Source organism: Aptenodytes forsteri, unplaced genomic scaffold (assembly GCF_000699145.1).
Source record: "Aptenodytes forsteri isolate BGI_AS27 unplaced genomic scaffold, ASM69914v1 Scaffold287, whole genome shotgun sequence".
NCBI classification, from domain to species: domain Eukaryota; kingdom Metazoa; phylum Chordata; class Aves; order Sphenisciformes; family Spheniscidae; genus Aptenodytes; species Aptenodytes forsteri.
The window spans coordinates 2,731,077-2,749,269 of NW_008794854.1; positions in this window are offsets into that span (position 1 = coordinate 2,731,077).

Consider the following 18,193-nt stretch of genomic DNA (forward strand, 5'->3'; position numbering starts at 1 on the left):
TCTTTAAAATCTTTTCAGATGCCTGTTCCATTTTGTCATGTGTCATTTCGATCTCATTTTGTGATGACGATTTATATTTTGAGTCCTTGGAAATAACAGGCTGGAGTACGGTTCACTGCCCTACCTAGCTGCTTACTTGTGTTTTCAGTTGGTTTAGAAACTGTACTGGATCAAAAGCTGGTGATGAAAGGTGCATGCTACCCCCTTTGCCAACAAAGTATGCCCAGCCTTGGTGGGCAGTGGGGTCAGGTCATTGCTCCTTGCTAATCCCTGAGGACTTGCTCAGGGAGGACCCCTCTTTCTCCATCCACGTGAAGGCCAGTTAGGAGGCAAACGAGCTTCTGCCATGTAAACCACCACCTCAGACAGCCACAGCCATCTAACAGCTCTCAAACTCCAGCCCTTTAGTCAGCATCAGAGCAGCAGTACCTAGTCAGAACAAGGATCCAGCCACCATTCCTGTCTCCCAAAATATTCTTGTAGCTTCCAACTGTTTGCGACTCAGACTGTCTGAGCCCGATTTCATAACACTGCATTTAATATCAGTTTTCATAGATGCTCTTCAACAAATGTAAATGTTTAGCTTCCACAGCATCTTGAAGTAAGGACTACACTTGCATGAAGACTGGATGTTACAAGCATTGCAGCAGCGATGAGAGAGGTGAAGTTTTCATGATCTTCAGAGCTACCTAGATGACAACGTGCATTAGTATTATGAGTGGAATAAGGTTAATAATTTTTAAAAGACATGCACAGCACTTCAATAGTATTCAGCTCTGATCTTTATCTAGATTTTTATTTGTTTTTTAAAAATCACATCTATTGAACCTAGAGGCCACAAATCAAAAAAGAATCACTGCTGCAAAGGTGCTCCATCATTTCTTTCTGTTATTTATTGCCTTGACCCTATGAGCTTGCATGTTCCCAATTCTTAATTTTTTAACTGTCCTCAGGCTCTCATTGAAAACTCTGTCAAAAATCTATTTGCCAATGGCAGATTCATCAACAAAGCACAGCTTTACTTGCCTATTATGAAAAGCAAAAGTCCATTTTTTCTTTTGTCTCCACTGTTTTGAAAGCTTTGGTACATTAAAGTATGAAAAAATCAGTTCTACTTGCTGTTACTTACTCAAGTGATTAAGATAAAGCTGTCAAAACAAATGCAGACTTCAAGAAAAACTGAGCTATTGAAAATATTTTATTTAAAAGCTCTCTTAAAAACCCATTCTTAACATATACCGCACATCTCTTCTTAGCATTGCTGAATGAGGTAAGAAGTGAGAAGACTGACTACATACTATTGTTTTTGGTAAGTCACCACTCATAAACAGATAGCCTTCTGTATAGAGGAAACTCACACTGGGCTTTCCCAATATGAAACTACTAAAAACCACACAAACCGCAAAAGGGCCAACACACACAAACAAGTTTCCAACCCACAATATATGAGTTCACATTCCCTTTTCCAAATAAAAATTCCCACTGATGTCAAAAGGGCTAGAACATCATTAAATTCAACATCTGCCTATCAATTTTTGATCACAGCACTAGAGGGAAGCGTGAGGACAGAAAAAATATAGTTGCTATTTGAAATAAATTAGAGTAGCATACATGCATAAAACACACAAGGAACTGGGTATATTTATTCACCCCTCAACTCCCAAGGTGCCAAATTACTTTCCTAAGCCAGAGTTTGTGAATCGATCACTATTTGCCTCACGGTGCAGCTGCCCCTGGGAGCTGTACGACAGCTATTACCCGTGCCAAGCTGCAGCGTAGCATGGCCGACACCAACAAGGGAGCACCGGGTCCAGCTGAAGTGGCAGGGGGAAGGCAGGTGCAATTACTACCTCTACCATTTATTACCGACATTGGACCTCGCAGGTCCACCTGGAGGGTGGCAGGATCACACTATGGGATCATGAGTCCTGCAAGGAGCAGGGAGTTGGACTCGATGATCCTTATGGGTCCATTACAACTTGAGATATTCTATGATTCTATGAGTTACCTAAAAAAGCTCCATCTCCGCTTTGCACATCACCATAAAACAACAAGCTTCCAGCAGCACAAGGCACTGCAGCACCGTGTCAGTGTTACCTGTTCCTAAATGATGTGTATCACAGCAAATAGCAGCAAAATTCTCCTTTCATACTAACGGGAAATGTGGCAGAAGAGGAAACATTAGATAGCTTACAAGTTTATTCGATTTTAATTGAATGATCAAGCTCAAGTTTAAGAGCATGGAAATTTCCATGTCAGAAAATGTAAAAGGTGCTTGGAAAAACAATCCAATACAAATATTTTAATGTATTCATAGTTCTCAAGTGAAGATGCTGATTTTAAACATAGCATTGACTATTTCTAAGCAGATCAGATGGCTCACTAAGTGCCTTCAGATTCCATCTCCAGTTTTCTAAAGATCACTCTACTTCATTACCTTACTACAGTTACCTCATCTTTCCTGCTCAAGAGTATGACTGACCCGGTCACCCTTTTGGGGAAGGGAAAGCACTCATTAGTTATTAATTTGTCCTCGTCATCCCACTTCTCTCCTGAAACCCAAGGTGATTTTACCACCAAGACCACCATTGGTTTTAGTGGCATTCAATGCCACTTGCACAATAGTTTCAAACACAGCCTTTAGCTCTATGTGCATGCTCTTTCACATGCCAGGAGGGTCCAGAAGGTGTTTTGCAGTCCAGACAGCCAGGAAAGCTATGCCTTCTCCAGGCAATGGCTAGTCCAATACACCGTCTGACCAGGTGAAGCACTAGCACAGATTTCAGATAAAGTCACCATCCTGAAAGAGACCTAGAGCTCCTTCTCCTCAGACTAAGGCCTCTCCTGAAGTTGAGGTTGTAGGTTGTTCAATGATTCAGGTACCTTTCCTGGAAACATTCAAATTTTTTCTCAAGCATTTTTTCTAGGAATACAACTTTTTCAGCCTCAGTGAGTTTTTTGAGGAATTTTCTTCTTTTTTGGTGATATCTGTTGAGACTACACAAGGTGGAGATGAATATTTTGCTCACCTCATGCTCTGCATGATGTAAAGGGAATTGATTATCACAGGCAATGTCAAACACACGATAGTCATCTGAAGATAGCACAGCAAGTAAAGAGAATGAGTAATGGTTGTAATATGGTTAAAGCCTAGAGTGAAAGTAGTAAATAAGAAGAGGACAGAATAAAGCTAGAAAATCCTGCACTGATAATTTATGTGAGCTGAGGAGAGAACCTTGAAACCTGAGAAGTATGGTCAAAACCCAAGAGTACAGAAAGAAGTAGTATTCACTGAGAGAAACAAGAGTAAAATGCTATGCAAGGTATTGCTGAGAGATGAAACAGGCGGAAGACTGGGAAGGACCGTAAATTTCAGTTCAGGAAGTGTTCACAGAAGAAATAAAATCTTTTTCACCTACTGCCATCAAAAAAACCCCCCAAAAAACAAAAACCAAACCAAAAAACCCACTAAACAAAAACCCTTACTCCTACAGCAATCTCCTTTATGGCTCAAGACTTTTCATGCTTATTCTGTGTTTCAACTGCAGTTTTATGACAAGCTAAGTAAAATAGGGAAAAAAAAAAAAAGAGGCCAACAGCACACTAGATTTTTTACTTTTTCTATACCTGCTTTATTAATCTGATGACAAAAAAAAATGAGGTGTGTAGTGAATAAAATATTGACTTTAGTTTTAGGAGTTCCTTAAGCAGTCAGTATCATTAATTCAATACAGAAAACTTCACGCATTTGGAAAGGCCTGGTGTGTATACATGCAGTTACAATTCGGGGGGTGGGGGTGGGGGGAGGAACCAACAAAACCCAAACAAAAAACAAAGCACAGTCCAGTTTCTGAAACACTACTGTTTCAAAATCTACAGTGTAAGCTACATAAAACTATTCCATCTGAGGTACAATAGCAGAAAAAATACTTTAAAATGAATTCATGCATTATAATCTTTTGGCCCCTTTTCACCTTTTTTTGTCCTGAAGGATATTTTCTTTTGTGAAATGAATGACAGGTTTAAGATATCTGGGCAGAAAGACACTGTGGTAAAATTCAAAGCATGCCACTCAAAAGGTTGCTTTTTTCCCCTCCCCTGGCTTTCAATTTTGTACCTGCTTTCGGTTGTGGTCACCACTGTGTCTCTGCAAAATAGTACACAGTCAGAAGCTGAAACAAGTTATCTACATTACGGTAGAAACTGACACCTGCAGAATAGGAAACCTCACCAAGATGAGGATTAAAAAACAATTACAACCTCAGTTATGAGGGGCAAACCTCCCATACAAGTTTTGCTGTGGTATTCTCAGGTCACGATTTTTTCTTTGTCTTCCTCATATAACAGAGAGTCAGGCAACTGTCACATAACGTAGAAAGAACATGAAGAAATACTATGAATGTTTCTGAAAGTTTTGTAACTCACTACCTTGACAGGTTTGAAGAAGGTTATATTAATTTCCTGACACTTTGGCAGCAACTACTATGATAAAAAGGTAACAGCAAGAAGAAAAGTAGGTGTCACTTCTCTGCATTAATTCATAATATCGTTTCACATTCTTTAAATCCCTTCCTCTCCCATGAAGTCACCAGTGTAGGGGAATGGAGCAATAATGAAATTGTGCTCTAGTGAAGGAGGAACAAAGAGGCCTTTCAGTCTGTGCATTGCTATGTGAAAACTGCAATTTATATCCAAGTTGCTCTCCGAAAAGTGCTTCTGCTGTAAAAGATTTGCACGGTACCTGTCCAAAGAACTGCATCTGCTGCATTTTCAAATTATTCCCTCAAGAGGGGGCATTAAGTTGTCCCCAACCAACTCGCATGCCTCTGAATTCTATATTTCAGGGATGGGGTTTTTTGTACTCATCAAGATTAGGAATCAATGATTATGCATATCCATAGTGTAGCAACAATTCATTAATCTTTAATTTATTTTCTGCAACAGAATATTAAGTGCCTTAAATCATACAAGGCACAGATTCCCTTATGGAACCAATACAGAGTGAAAAGCTGTACAGGGAAGCAAGGTACTAGCACAAGACAGATAAATACTAAAGAAACGTTCTTATGGAAAAATGGCAATTAAGATTCTCTTAATTAGCCTGTCATTTTGTATTTATCATCATAATGTTTGTTTTACAATGCTTTATTAAATCTGGCTTTATGACAAACAGTCCGCTGGCAATGCATCCTGCTGTGCAACATATGGTGTTACACCTAATGAATATTAATGCTGTGAAGTACAAATGGTCTTCTGGGACAAGGGCTGATGGCTGGGAAACTCCTGCAGATGACATTATTATTCAAAGAGGTAAGCCTCATGTGTTTCTCATCAGGTCTCTTCCATAGCTCCCTAGGATTCTGCCTATAGGCTTTCAAGAGAAGGCTGTAATACACTAAAAAACCCCTCACAGTCCCATTCCCAGTTATCAGAGGGGTTTGGGGGGGGGTTGTGTTTGTTTGTTTTGTTTTTACACAAAAAGTTGTAGTTTAGCTTCATATTGTAAGTTCCTCTAATCTTTGATAAAACAAATACAGCCACTTTCCCAAGCTGAAGCCAGTCCTCATTTGGGATTTCTTACTGTGCTGGACAGTGTCTGGTTTTAGTTGTTCTGCTCGTAGTTGTGTTACATGCTCCTTACAATGGATCTGATGAAGAGACAATCCCCCCAAGATAGAGATGTAGGGAAATGAGTCTTTCCCCTGGTCACTTAGTTGGACCTTTGGGGCCAGCAGAGTCGCAGGTCACAGATGGACACAAAGGGACTATGGTAAGGAGCAGCGAGCAGGTAGCTAAGCCTCAGAGGCCGCAGGAAAAACTCCCTGGGATGCAGCATTTTCTGCAACTCAAAGTCATTGAGCATTCACAATTGAACCTGGAGAAGAGGATCCACCTGCCAAACACATTGGCACAGTGGTGCACAAGCCCTTCTACTTCTGTTCTGGCTTACCTTTTCACTTCTGAGCTTTCTACAAAGTGTTAAGCCTCATCTTTTCCTTTTCAATTTTGAAAGCCTTTCACTTCCCTTGGGGAGCTCATGGTAGGAGAGCATCCAGGCACATCCATCTAATAGACCTCAAGTCCCACCACACTTACACAAAAAGTGAACCTGTATAATTGGGAGATTCTTAAAGAGGCCATAGAACCAAGATTACACTAACTTTGAGTCCCATAGCAGTCTTCATTGAGAAAGCCTATTGATTATTCCAAGATGAGCTACTTCTACTTGTAGCAGTACTGCCTGCCTGGCAACTTCACTGAGGGAGTAAAGCCCTCCGGAGAGACCTTGTCCTTCTATCTGTCACCTTCATCTTCCTCTCCAGCCCTGTCTTCTCCAGTGTGATTCAATCAATTGGCAAGTCAGTGAAGGGAGAGGTGGCTGTACTATCCCCAAATTCCACTGCCCAGATGTTTTAGTGATACATTACTTAGTATTGTCTTTATTGAAGACAACATGTCCCTCACGCCAATAACTCAATAGGCAGAGTTCCCCTCCACCCATTCCTTTGTGTGGAAGAGGCCTATCTATCAAAATGCTCTCTCCTTTTTCTCTGGCTGGAAAATCTTGATACCAGAAGTAGCCCTTTACAATTTCTAAAGCGTATTCATTTAGGGAGCTATTGCAACTGGAGAGATTCCTACTCTGAACAAGTTCCTTATTACCTTACAGCTTCAGGAAAATAGCTCAGATCTGGCAATGCTGAGATCCAAGAAGTTATTTACTGGTCTTTTCAGCACATTAAGTTTTTAAGATTTGATTACTAAATATGGTCTATTTTTAAATAAAAGCTGCTTGCTTGTTTTAAAAATCATCTTCCATCCTCATTTTAAAAACACACACCCCAAAAAACCAAACAAAAAAAACACACAAGAAAAAGCCAGTCCACATTCAAAAGCCCTGATTAAGTTTGGTTTGATTACTTCCCTTTGCACACACAAATCTAACAGTTGTTAGAAATTAATTTTGGTCACTAAAAATAAGAGTCTGAAGGAAATAGTGTTGTGTCTCAATGGGGAAAGTGATTATGGTTTTCCCTGCACAAAAGACAAGCACAACATGTTTGAGAAATCTTCTAGATTCTTCTGGAAGCTTACAAATTAAGAATGACAAAACAGACCCACCAGATTTCCATAACAAGTTACTCCCAGACTCTCCATCAAGTCTGACTATAAAAGTGACAGCTGTGCTCGCCAATAGTCACTTTGTTTATGCTACACCAATTATGCAGCATATTCTCCTAAACAGCTGGGCAAAACACGCTTATTTGAATGCCATAAATGCTTTAGCCATTCACAGAACCACCCCGATATATGCTTTTGGCTTCCTCCTGCTGAGAGAAGAAAAATGTCACGGTTTGACTCAGAGGAAAGAAAAATAAATACAACACTAGCTGCCAAAATGCTGAAGATAGGCTGTTGGTTTTCCCTAGATTTATTTTGAGAATATTACATTTATTTTAGCCTTTCAATTTCCTGTTGCTGCAACAAATAGAAGATACTCACAGCTCATCTATATCTAAATATTTCTGGATAAGCACCACAGATCCAGCACTAGCTAGAACAGAAAAGGCAAATCAGCAGCTTATTGTAGGCATTATACAGCTTTTGCAACATTTCCCAGCTCAAAAGCTTCAAGTATCACACAGAGATGGCCCAGGAGAATAAGAGCACAGAGCACAGTGCTAAGCCAACCCCACACCTTCACAGCAAACAAGCTCCTTAGGAAGACATTGACCTGCAGACTAACCCTCACAAGGTCAGGCATTAACTTCTCAGATACAATCAGACTAACCTAGATTTTTGACTCCGTTTTGTTTTTTGTGGTCTATGGGCAGAGCAACAGCCAGGTCCTCTCTTGCTGTAGAAGGGCCATGTCCGAGCTTGGACGCAGCCTTTTGTTTAAGATGCTGTTAACGGGAGTTTCAGTTTTAGGTTTAATCATATAACACCCTAAGAACAGAGGCCACCGTGAGGTCTGAAGTTTGATAAGGCAAAGTTAGAGTCACCATCGTCCTAAGTCTCTACCTGAAGTACAGTACCTGGAAGCAGGCCATGCTGTTCTTCCACCATCTCTATCAAGACCTATGTACATAGTGTACTATGGTTTTGTTTTGTGTATGTAATCAAGGTTCAAGATTGTGAAATGTTTTCCAGGAATAGCAATCACTGTGCCTGCTGCTCTTAAAGCCAGAACGGCTTGGTTGTTTGAAATGAACCAAGTCCCTTACGTACAGCTTAGGGTGTTTGATGATACCACGTGGACAGACAAATCTTGTTTTCTGCTGTCGGGAAGATCTCTCAGTGCACCCGACTCCCAAATCACCTCCCAGCTCCATTCCTCATTCCCAAACAACGTTAATCTCCAGCAGACATCTGAAGAACTAGATTGACAAATTAGCACAATGTACTATTGCAGAAGAGCCAGTAAAGATAATCATGTTCTTTTAAGTCCTGAGGACCAGAAGGGTATGCAACTGAATATTACAGTGAATGAATCAGTGCAGAGATTTCCCTGTCAACGGATAGTTCCCCTTCAGTGCTTGAGAGAAATCACCTGCAAGCTACTGCGAGTCTGGTGTGGGGTAACAGCAAGGGGAATGAATGGGAATCACAGTGTATTTAAAAGCTATTCCATTTATTAACAAAAAACCTGTGAAGTTTTAGCAGTCTTTGGACACAAGTTCAGAAGCTGTCCTGCCTTCATCCCTCTGTTTTGATGCATACCTTCTCTGTTTGGCCGACGCTTTTCCCCACTGCATGTTGAGATCAAAGCGGAGGCTAGACTGCCGCCCCCTTACTTGTTTTCCTGTTTGTTAAAGGCACCATCAATAATGTAGGCAGATCTCTGGGAATAAGGTTTGTTATTTAACGTGACATTTTTTACAACTGGATCCAAAAATTGTAAGACATCATACATGTTTCTGTGCAAGTGAGTAAACAGTAGCTACTGTTTTATGGATATTTTGGCTTAGGAGTTTGGCTAAGCAGTTTCTAAAGAGGCAAATTCTTCATTTTTCATATGGGAGCTAGGGAATACATCACACCAGATTAGACTGAATTTTCAGGTAAGCAGAGACATAACAGGCCAAACTGTTTACAGTCTTGATATAACAGATCAGACAAACTCGGGGGGAAAAAAAAAAAAAGAATAAGGTGTGTTAGCAGGTTATACTATTACATTGCTCAACACAACAGATGGTGCTAGCTCTCTCAAAGTTTTTTCTTCCCTTGCTTTCTTTTAACTTAAAAGGAAAAAGGTTTTGGAGACATGGAAGATGACAGAAAGCTTACATTTTGGCCTGATGAAATTAACTCAACTTATTTGATGATTTTAAGGAACACAGTCTGCTGTCAAGGAGCAGGATCTCTCAAGTTATTTGTAGTTTAAGGACATAGAAGTTGGGTCTTTGGGCCCTTCAGCTGTCAAACAAACAGGGTACCCACTCAGTTGCAGGGCTTTCACAGATGCAGCGTAAAGGAATGCAGCCAGCATCACCCTGTCAGGCTCAGAAAAAAACTTCTAGTATTTAGTTCTGAAACCAACCTGGCTCCCAGGATGAGGTTTTGGTTTTTTTGTGATTTCATACCCAGCAAAGAATAATGAAAGGACATATCAAAGAGTTGCAAGTATTTTGTTTCATTTAGTCTTGACCATCGCCTTTGCTGATACCTACCACAGCTGAGTTACTGGGTGGTGACTTCCAAAACATCAGGTCTGTACTGAGGTATGAGCATACGCACCGTTAATGAGAGGACATGCCTAGATTGCTTCTCCTTGGGGCACCTACATTCACTTCCCTGGTGCAGCAGAGCTGCCCCCATCTCGGCAGCCCCTACCCAGCTCGGCAACCTCCTGCCCCAGTGCCCACCACCCCTGTGGATGGGACAGGGAGGAGGAAGGTGATGAGGAGAAACACAGCAAAATCGCTGGCTCTTCTCCCTTTTTCTCGCTCAGGGGGATGGCCCGCTACCTGCGCACTACCTCAGGGCAGGCCAGTCCGTGGCTGGCAAAACACCCTGCATGGTGTGGCCCCAACCTGCCGGGGGAAGAGGATGCCTGAGAGACACGCTCTTTCACTACTGCCGAATCCAAAGCTCCAACAGCTGCTGAGAAACCCAGAAGGTCTTTGTCTGGCTTAAGGCTGCGATTTTGTTGCCTGAGGCAACTGCCTTCTTTTGCCTGTGCCCAAAGCCCATCCTGTTTACCCAGGAGGCGCAATTAGCAGTTTCCCCAATACAGCAGCTATTTGAATACCATTTTCTGATTGTTATTTCTGCTTGGTGGCTTAGCATACACTTCACTAACCTTTATTTAGTTTTCAGTTTAGCAGGGTTAATATCCTGATCCGCTTAAACAAGGCAATTTCCATGGCAGTTTGTGCTCTTGTTATCCAAATCTGAACTACTCCATCTAAGTATTCAGATCACGAATACTGACTCGGAAAACTTCATCCTAGAGGTTGATAAAGGAGGTTCATTCTTTCTAATACATCTCATTCCTGATAAGGGTCTTACAAAGTATATTTTAGTTGCATTTAGGTTTTGAAAACTTCCCTACTCCTCCTCTGATTCCCGTCATCTCCCCAGTTCTGAAGGTATCTACCGAGGTCAGTTTGTTGAACGCTGCCCCAGATACCCCTCAATGGCTTCATACATTTCTGGGGAAGTTCAGTTAAAAAAAAGCAGCAGACAGAGAAGGTAAAACCAACAATAGTTTTCATAGATGAAGCCTGCAGCTGCAAGACTTCCTGTGAGAGCACAGAGCTAACTTTTCATGGGCTGCTGATACAGGCACTTTTCAAAGCCAGAACAAAGTTCATCTCTAGAAGACCATCTTCAGTCTAACAGGCTCACAGATAAATACAGGCATTAAAATAACCACCTTCTCTTATCTGTGGTATGTCAAAGCTGCTTTCTCTCTTGCACAGTATACGGAGTATTCAAGGTACAACTTCTTGGCTGCTTGGTACCTTATGCAGCTGCTTCTCCTCACTGAGGGAACATAATTCAACACTGAGAGCTTCCCTCTGTTGCACATGCACGCCTAGACATGAGTGGGAACAGCAGCAGACTCCTACAGGGTTTTTAGCAAAACTGGAGGAAAAGTGATTTAAAGAGTCTAGAAGATGTCTGGGCTAGCAAACCTGAGCTATGCCAGCTCAGCTGAGAGTCTTCATTGTACTTCTAAAGATGTTCTCTAAGCAATGGAATAATTCTTTTAAGAGTAAGTAGTTGATACTAACTCCCAGCTGCCACGTTTACCCCAACCCCAGTCTTCCCATCACCACTGACGCCACAGTCTTGCTACCAGGTGACTGCTTTCTCTAAGCAAGTTTGAAGACCAGAATGTCTAGGTTGCAACCTGTATCCTATGCACACTTTTCCTATATGCACACTATACCAATAAGCAGGTCAATTTAGTTAGCTGAAATGAGCAGTTTTTCCAGAAGACGTAAACATCTCGGCAAATGTTATATCCTTAAGCAAGCCAGCAAAGGTTAAAACAGCATTAACATTGATGACCTGCTTACAAATTGTTTCTCACACACAGAATGCAAACGATTCACAATACTGTGCTAATTCAATAACTAGAATAGCCCAGAATCTTGTACTAGGTTGTATTTTTAAATTAATTGGTGCTGTATCAATCTTAAATGTCAAGTACCACGTTTCTAAGAGCTATGCACCATGCACGAACATAACAGAAATGGCAGGTATAATGCATCATATCTTATATACTAATAAAAATACTGACTGCTATGCTTTATAAGGTCATGGCTTACCGCTGTCTCTCAACAAAAAAGCTTAATGCAACACTGGTCTCTGCATGATCTTCATAGTCAGACTTAACGAGGAGGAATCACAATTAATGGTTTTCTACAAACCAATGGATCACAAGTGACAGGAGCTTATTCAAAATTTATGAAGATCTGATTTTTTCTCTTGGTGGGAAGAGGGCAAGAAAATTGCAAAGCAATAATGAAAGATAACCATTACGCAGAATATGGTAATGCAGGTTTATAATCAGAACCCACAGACTTGCCCATCACGGGGGACTAACAGGCTGCAGGCTTGCAGCTCCAACAGGGGTAAGATTTAAGGCACACTGACAGAAAAGTACTCGGCGTAGCATTTGTGAGTAAATCACCACTGTATACAATGACCTATAGAGGACATCTTTCTGTATGATTTGTAGTTTGAAATATGAATCAGAAAAGACAGGGAGGAAAGGTACATGATGGGGGAGAGCTGAGCGGGGAGGTAGACTTTCCTCTGCTCACTTACCGGTCTAGCGACAAATTGGTCACAATATCACAAGCTCCTGCAACCCTCAGTACCCAGGTTTCAAAATAAGTCTTATTCCAAATGCACACAACTCATATCTAACTTCTGGGTCTAAAAGCTCATGGCCATCTGTGGCCCAAGCTGCAAGAGTTCCAGTTCTCTGGCCTTTTCTACTTTTACCTTCAGAGTGAAAAATCCTACAAAGGCTTACGTTTATACCTTTGGCCACATACAGAGCTGTCCCAGTCTTGACACAGGTTGGTCCCTTGCTCCTTTTTAAAAAAAGGGATCATGATATAGAAATTAGATATTTTTCTATTTAATCTCCTGGAGGGAAAAAAGGGCAGTAGGCAGGGAAAAAAAGTTTAGTAGGCAGTCTTTGAAAACCTCTGATGCACATTTACAAGTTAGCTCCACACAGCATGTGCTGCCAGTTCTTATTTCTGTTTAAGATACGAAATGCCTCCACTAGGCAGGACTTCAGTCAGTAAGGCTCAAGTACCAGATGCTTTCCAGCGGCCTGGGTTTATAGTTTATGTGAAGAAGGTTCTAGAAGATTTGTCTTATTTACTTTCTCTAGCCCAATTACTCATTGGTTTTCTGTTTCAAGTTCAACAAGAAGCATAAAGAGGTTTCTGTCCAAGCCAGCCAGAAGAACCATCTTCAAAGCAGCCTTCAGAGAGGCTGGGGTGAAGCATTTGAATCGTCAGAAAGAAAGTGGACAGGAAATACCAGCTCCTAGACCAGGACCTAGCAAAGCATTAAGCTCCACCTCTTCTCCCCAACCTTTCAAATGTATTGTCCCTCTTTAGATCACAGGATCATTTTAGACTCCTCCTAAACTACACCTAGCTCTGCAAGTCCCCGAGAGACATCACTGCTATCTGCAATAGGTTGCACAGCCACCCTAGGGCTTAGACAGGAAAGTCAGCAGTGTGGTGCCCAAGCTGCTCAGTGGCTCAAACCCTCAACTTCTTTGGCTCGTTAAGATCTCCTGTGTGTCAGAAAAGAAAAACAAGGTGACGTCCTTTATCAACTTCAGCTTGAAAGAGGAAAATACCAATGGAAGTATACTGCTAAAATATTAGTAACCATATAGGACAAGCAGAGGTTCACATAGATTTGATAGTTCCACTACCTGCATCAGCTGTCACAATTAAAAGAATTGACCCTATTTTAGTAATTACACCTCACATAAAGGCACATATCCACGTGAACAGCAACACCCACAGGTTCTTCCCCTCCCTCCTCCCACCACTTACAGAGAAAACAAACTGGTGCTAGAAAGGCAACCGGACAGCCCGCAGTCACACGTGGCAGTGGCTGAGGCGCCTGCACCCTGCCACCCTGCAGCAGCCAGCCATGGGCTGCCCAGGGCTGGGAGGAAGCATGACTCGCGGCACAGTGCTGCGCAGGGTTTGAACCGGGCACTCAGTAAAACGTACTTTGCTTGCTTACTACTGGCGAACATGCCCTTTTGCAGCAGAAGGCAGTGACAGAAAAATAAAAACTTTTCTTTTTAGTGACAGAAAAATAAAAACTGGAATAAGCTTAGAAGGGTTTTGCTTGCAGTACGCCAATATAAAAATACTGGTGTCAAAGTGAGCATCATTGACTCAAAGCTTCCATGCCCACTCCCCTCCTCCTCCTCCTCCTCCTCTCCCCCCTAGAAAAAGTTTTAGCACCTAAAGCTAAATGTGTTTTCCATCTTAACATTTTGGTTAAGCAAACCCCACTGATTGTTTTCCCTGTCGCAGCCAGTTACCAGGGAGATACAAATGAAGGCAGGGTGATGAAACCTGGCACAATAATTTCAGCTATGACATAGATTGTGCACTCTTGGATTAATTATTGAATTGGAGTGATTAGTTACAAAGAGAACTCCTGTTTTCCTTCTGCAGCAATACATGCAAATCAGAGCAGGCAGCTGGTGACATCAAAAGGCCTCACCGGCACATCTGATTTTCTCCTTGCATCTGCGTAAGTCCACCGATTCAGATTTATACCGGTGTGGAATAGAGAATAATCAAAGCCAGCGTGCACTATTTGAGTTAGGGTGGAAAATGTCAGCAACCTTAATCTTTATAAGAAATCAATCAAGCAGGGCTTTAATGTAGTCTTGATGTTATATCCCAATCTGCTATTGCATAATGATAGATGCATGGTAGGTAACATAGCTTGAAAGCAGGGAAGAGATAATTGAAATACACATGTAAACTATTACACTATTACTCCCTGCGGGGCAGGCAGGGGGAGCAGCGGCAGGATGGCTTCCAGGTGGAGCTCCTGGAACATGAATTGCACCAGTCCCTGGAGAAGGCACATAGCAAGGGAGCAGGGGAGAACAATACCTAATTTATTGACTTAAAAAAAAGCTACAGATACACACAGCATAACTACAAATAAGAGCTGTGACATGACAGTGGGACAGATCCTGGTTAGGACCCTAAAAGGCTGCTTTCCTTTAGACTGTGATAGTGGCAGAAGGCAGAGAGAAGGAAGAGGGTGGAAGGAGCAGGGGAGGTGCGAAGGCCTAGCAGAGACACCAGCATCAGCCATGCTCTGCCCTAGGCTAACTCCAGCTTGCAACCTTTTAGCAACGAAAGTGACTCTAAGCTTGATGTAGTCCCAATAAAGCCAGCACCCCACACATCCCCCCCCCTCACACACCTTTTCAGCATGGAGCACATGAGCTGAGCCAAACATGCTGTGTGCTGGCAACGCTGGTCTGATGGGAAGCTGCTTTTAGGGTGACAGTACACAGAAACAAAACAATCAGTAAAATTTATGCAGGGGTCTAATGGCTTCTCAATAACCGTAGGAGTGGAGAAACACCTTTAAAATCCCCAGTGCATCTTCTACTGTAATACATCTGAGGATTCAGCCCTAATACTTCATTTTTACTTGCACAGTTATTCTAGTCTCTGATGTCTGAGGACAGGAACTTCAGAAGTCACTCCATGCAATGCTAAGGAAACAACTGGAAAGCAGATCAGTTTGCAGGGACCTCTTTGGCATGGATTAGCTATTGTGTCTAATTATCAGAAGTGATATAAAATGGGAATGCATCTTTTTACACAGAGATAAGTGTCAGACCTGTCCTTAGCTGTGAAAGAATAATTAGTATGAGAAATAAAGCCAGAACGTTTCATGTAAACACACAGATGCACAAATGGTGAATTTGTAAAGCTGTGTGTTCATTGCAATGCTATAGAAAGTAATGAAGCAGATGTAATTAATCTTAGTTATAAATGCACAAAAAGCCCACGCATTTACCTGCCAGCCACAGCATATGGTCTGCTCACAGTTGTGATTTCCTCCCCCATGCTCCTGGTCCAAGTGGATTTTGTTCCATCCTTCCCCCCAATCCTGGCCAGTTCCCATAAAACACAGATAGATGGTTGAACTCTCTCAATCATCCCAGTTTGACAGCAAGTTTGTTTCTGCTTTACACTCCGAATTAGGAATAAAGCTGAGTGACATTGCAAGTGATGACATCAGCATTAATACAGCCTCAAATTTAGATTATGTATAAAATATTTCTTCAGCAATTCCCCAAACCATTGGTATCTTTCCTGGCCTCCAATTGCAATGTATTAACTAAAAAAAGATATGCTTCACATAACACACTTTCTCAAGTGAGCTCTGGAGATCTTTGCTCCGGTGGTAGCCTGGAGCTGTATACAGCGTAAACCCCCTACTCAAGGGGACTGAAACACTACGAACTGACCTGCCACCTGCTCCTGTCTCCCAACACAGAACTTTGTTGCTGATTTCCAAAACCCCATTTCCTTCCTTTCTCCCTCCACTTTCTCCCACCCTTCACAGAGCAGCTAAGTGTAAAGCAATGGGGGACTTCCCAGCTCTCCCCAGTGCTCAGGGGATTCCTGACCGCTGTGCAAGATGGGTGTCCCACAGGGGCTGGCTGCCTCCATTCCAAGCTGGCAGCACACAGGCAGAGATTGGTGGGACAGCCGAGGCAGCAGAGGACCCAGCCCACAGCCCGTTGCAGGCTGGGTCACCAAGCAAGTCATTTCGGGGTCCACTAGCACATTTAACCTGAAGATGTTCTGTATTTGTAGCATCAAAGTATTTTCCTCAAGACCTGTGCTATTTGATGTGCACATGGTTCTCATTAGTAAGGAATGGTTTGGGCTTTATGAAGAGATTAACTTTGGTGAACTTGTTCATTGGGTAAAAAACAACTTTCAGATGCAGAACTTCTGTGATCCTTACTTACCCAGGATGATTTTATGATATGAAATAAACCAGTTGCAAAATCAGTCTTGCTTCTTGCAAACTCTGGGAGTAAACAGCAATAAAGAGCATATTCATCAAAGGTTAGTGCTCAGAGTGAAGGAGTCCATATGGCTTTAGACTGGAGGGGGGGGGGGAGGGAGGCGAAGGGGGGGGAAGAAGGGGAAAATTTCACTGAGGCCAAAAGCCATGAGAGCTGCTGAACATTTGAACAAGAGCATTGCATCAGGAGGCCCGAATGCTATTTCCAGAGATAAGTCCAACAGACAGCGACTTTGTCAAACACTAAAGGGAAAGAGTAGGATTCTTAACACATCTGGTACTGCATTTACCATGCTCACTAGAGTGGCTGAAGAAGTCAGATGAGCATGCAAATTGAACAATAAAAGAATCCTGAAAGTCAAAATTAGGAATATTTCATTTCAAAATATTTTAGTCTCATTATTTGCATATTTCACATAGCTATTCTTCAAGACCTACTAAATATTGCATTGTTGCAAGACCCAGAACAAAACACTATAAGTAAATTTATTCCAAGCAGGAAGAGCTTTATTTCTCTGACAGGTTTCCCTAGTTTTTCTGAAGTCATGTAGTCCGTACCTTGAACAAGTGTTGAGAGCCTCCTGCTACAAAAAAGGGAATTTAAAAATTCTGGATATTAAAGCAGGATATTTAAAGTCAACATTAAAAAGAACTATTTAATTACATAAAAATGAAGTGCACTGGCAAAATGAGAGAGAAATTTGTGTTGGTTCAACTTAAGTATAAAAAAATATCTATAGGTAGTAAGCAAAAAGACCTCAGGAAGAAATAGCTGTTCCTTGTCAGCCAAGGATAAGGAAAAATAGAAGACAGACAGAAAAAGGCACTTTATCCCCTCTCGCTGTGGACTCCATCACCCATTTCTGTGGGAGCTGCTCAGCACTCATAGCTGGTATCTCCAAAACAGCACTGCAGATCGTCTCCAGTTTGCCAGCAGTCCGATACAAACTGGGCTGCTCAGCAGGAGTTGGGGATTAAGTGAGTGAATGGACCAGTGCCCCAAGCGCATGACCCAGGGTATCATACTGCAGTTTAGCTGGCATTCACACCAGACCTGCTTCTACCCCGTATATCACAGAGAGAAAGAAATAGTTTAAAACGTCAGTATCATCAAGAGATTTATAAATGGCGAGGTTTAGTTACAGCAGATTGAATTCATGTCTGCATCTTATCAAATTGGGGCCGAATTATGCCACAGATCTCAAGTCTAAGGCAAGGCACATGGAACAGACATGCTATTCATTTGCATCCAGGGCTCAAAGGGCCCAATGTGGGAGGTAAGGTGAAGTATCATTTAACCATAGATGTTAAATCCAGATCTTAAAGTGTGCCAAGGGGGGGCGCGGGGCGGGAAAAGTGTGAACAAACCCATCTGTTGTTGTTGGTTAACTTGATTATAGCCTGTCCTGGTTTCGGCTGGGATAGAGTTAATTTCCTTCCTAGTAGCTGGTACAGTGCTGTGTGTTGGATTTAGCATGAGAATAATGTTGATAACACACCCATGTTTTAGTTGTTGCTGAGCAGTGCTCACACTAGTCAAGGACTTTCCAGCTTCCCGTGCTCTACCGACTGAGAAGGCTGGAGGTGCACAAGAAGCTGGGAGGGGGCA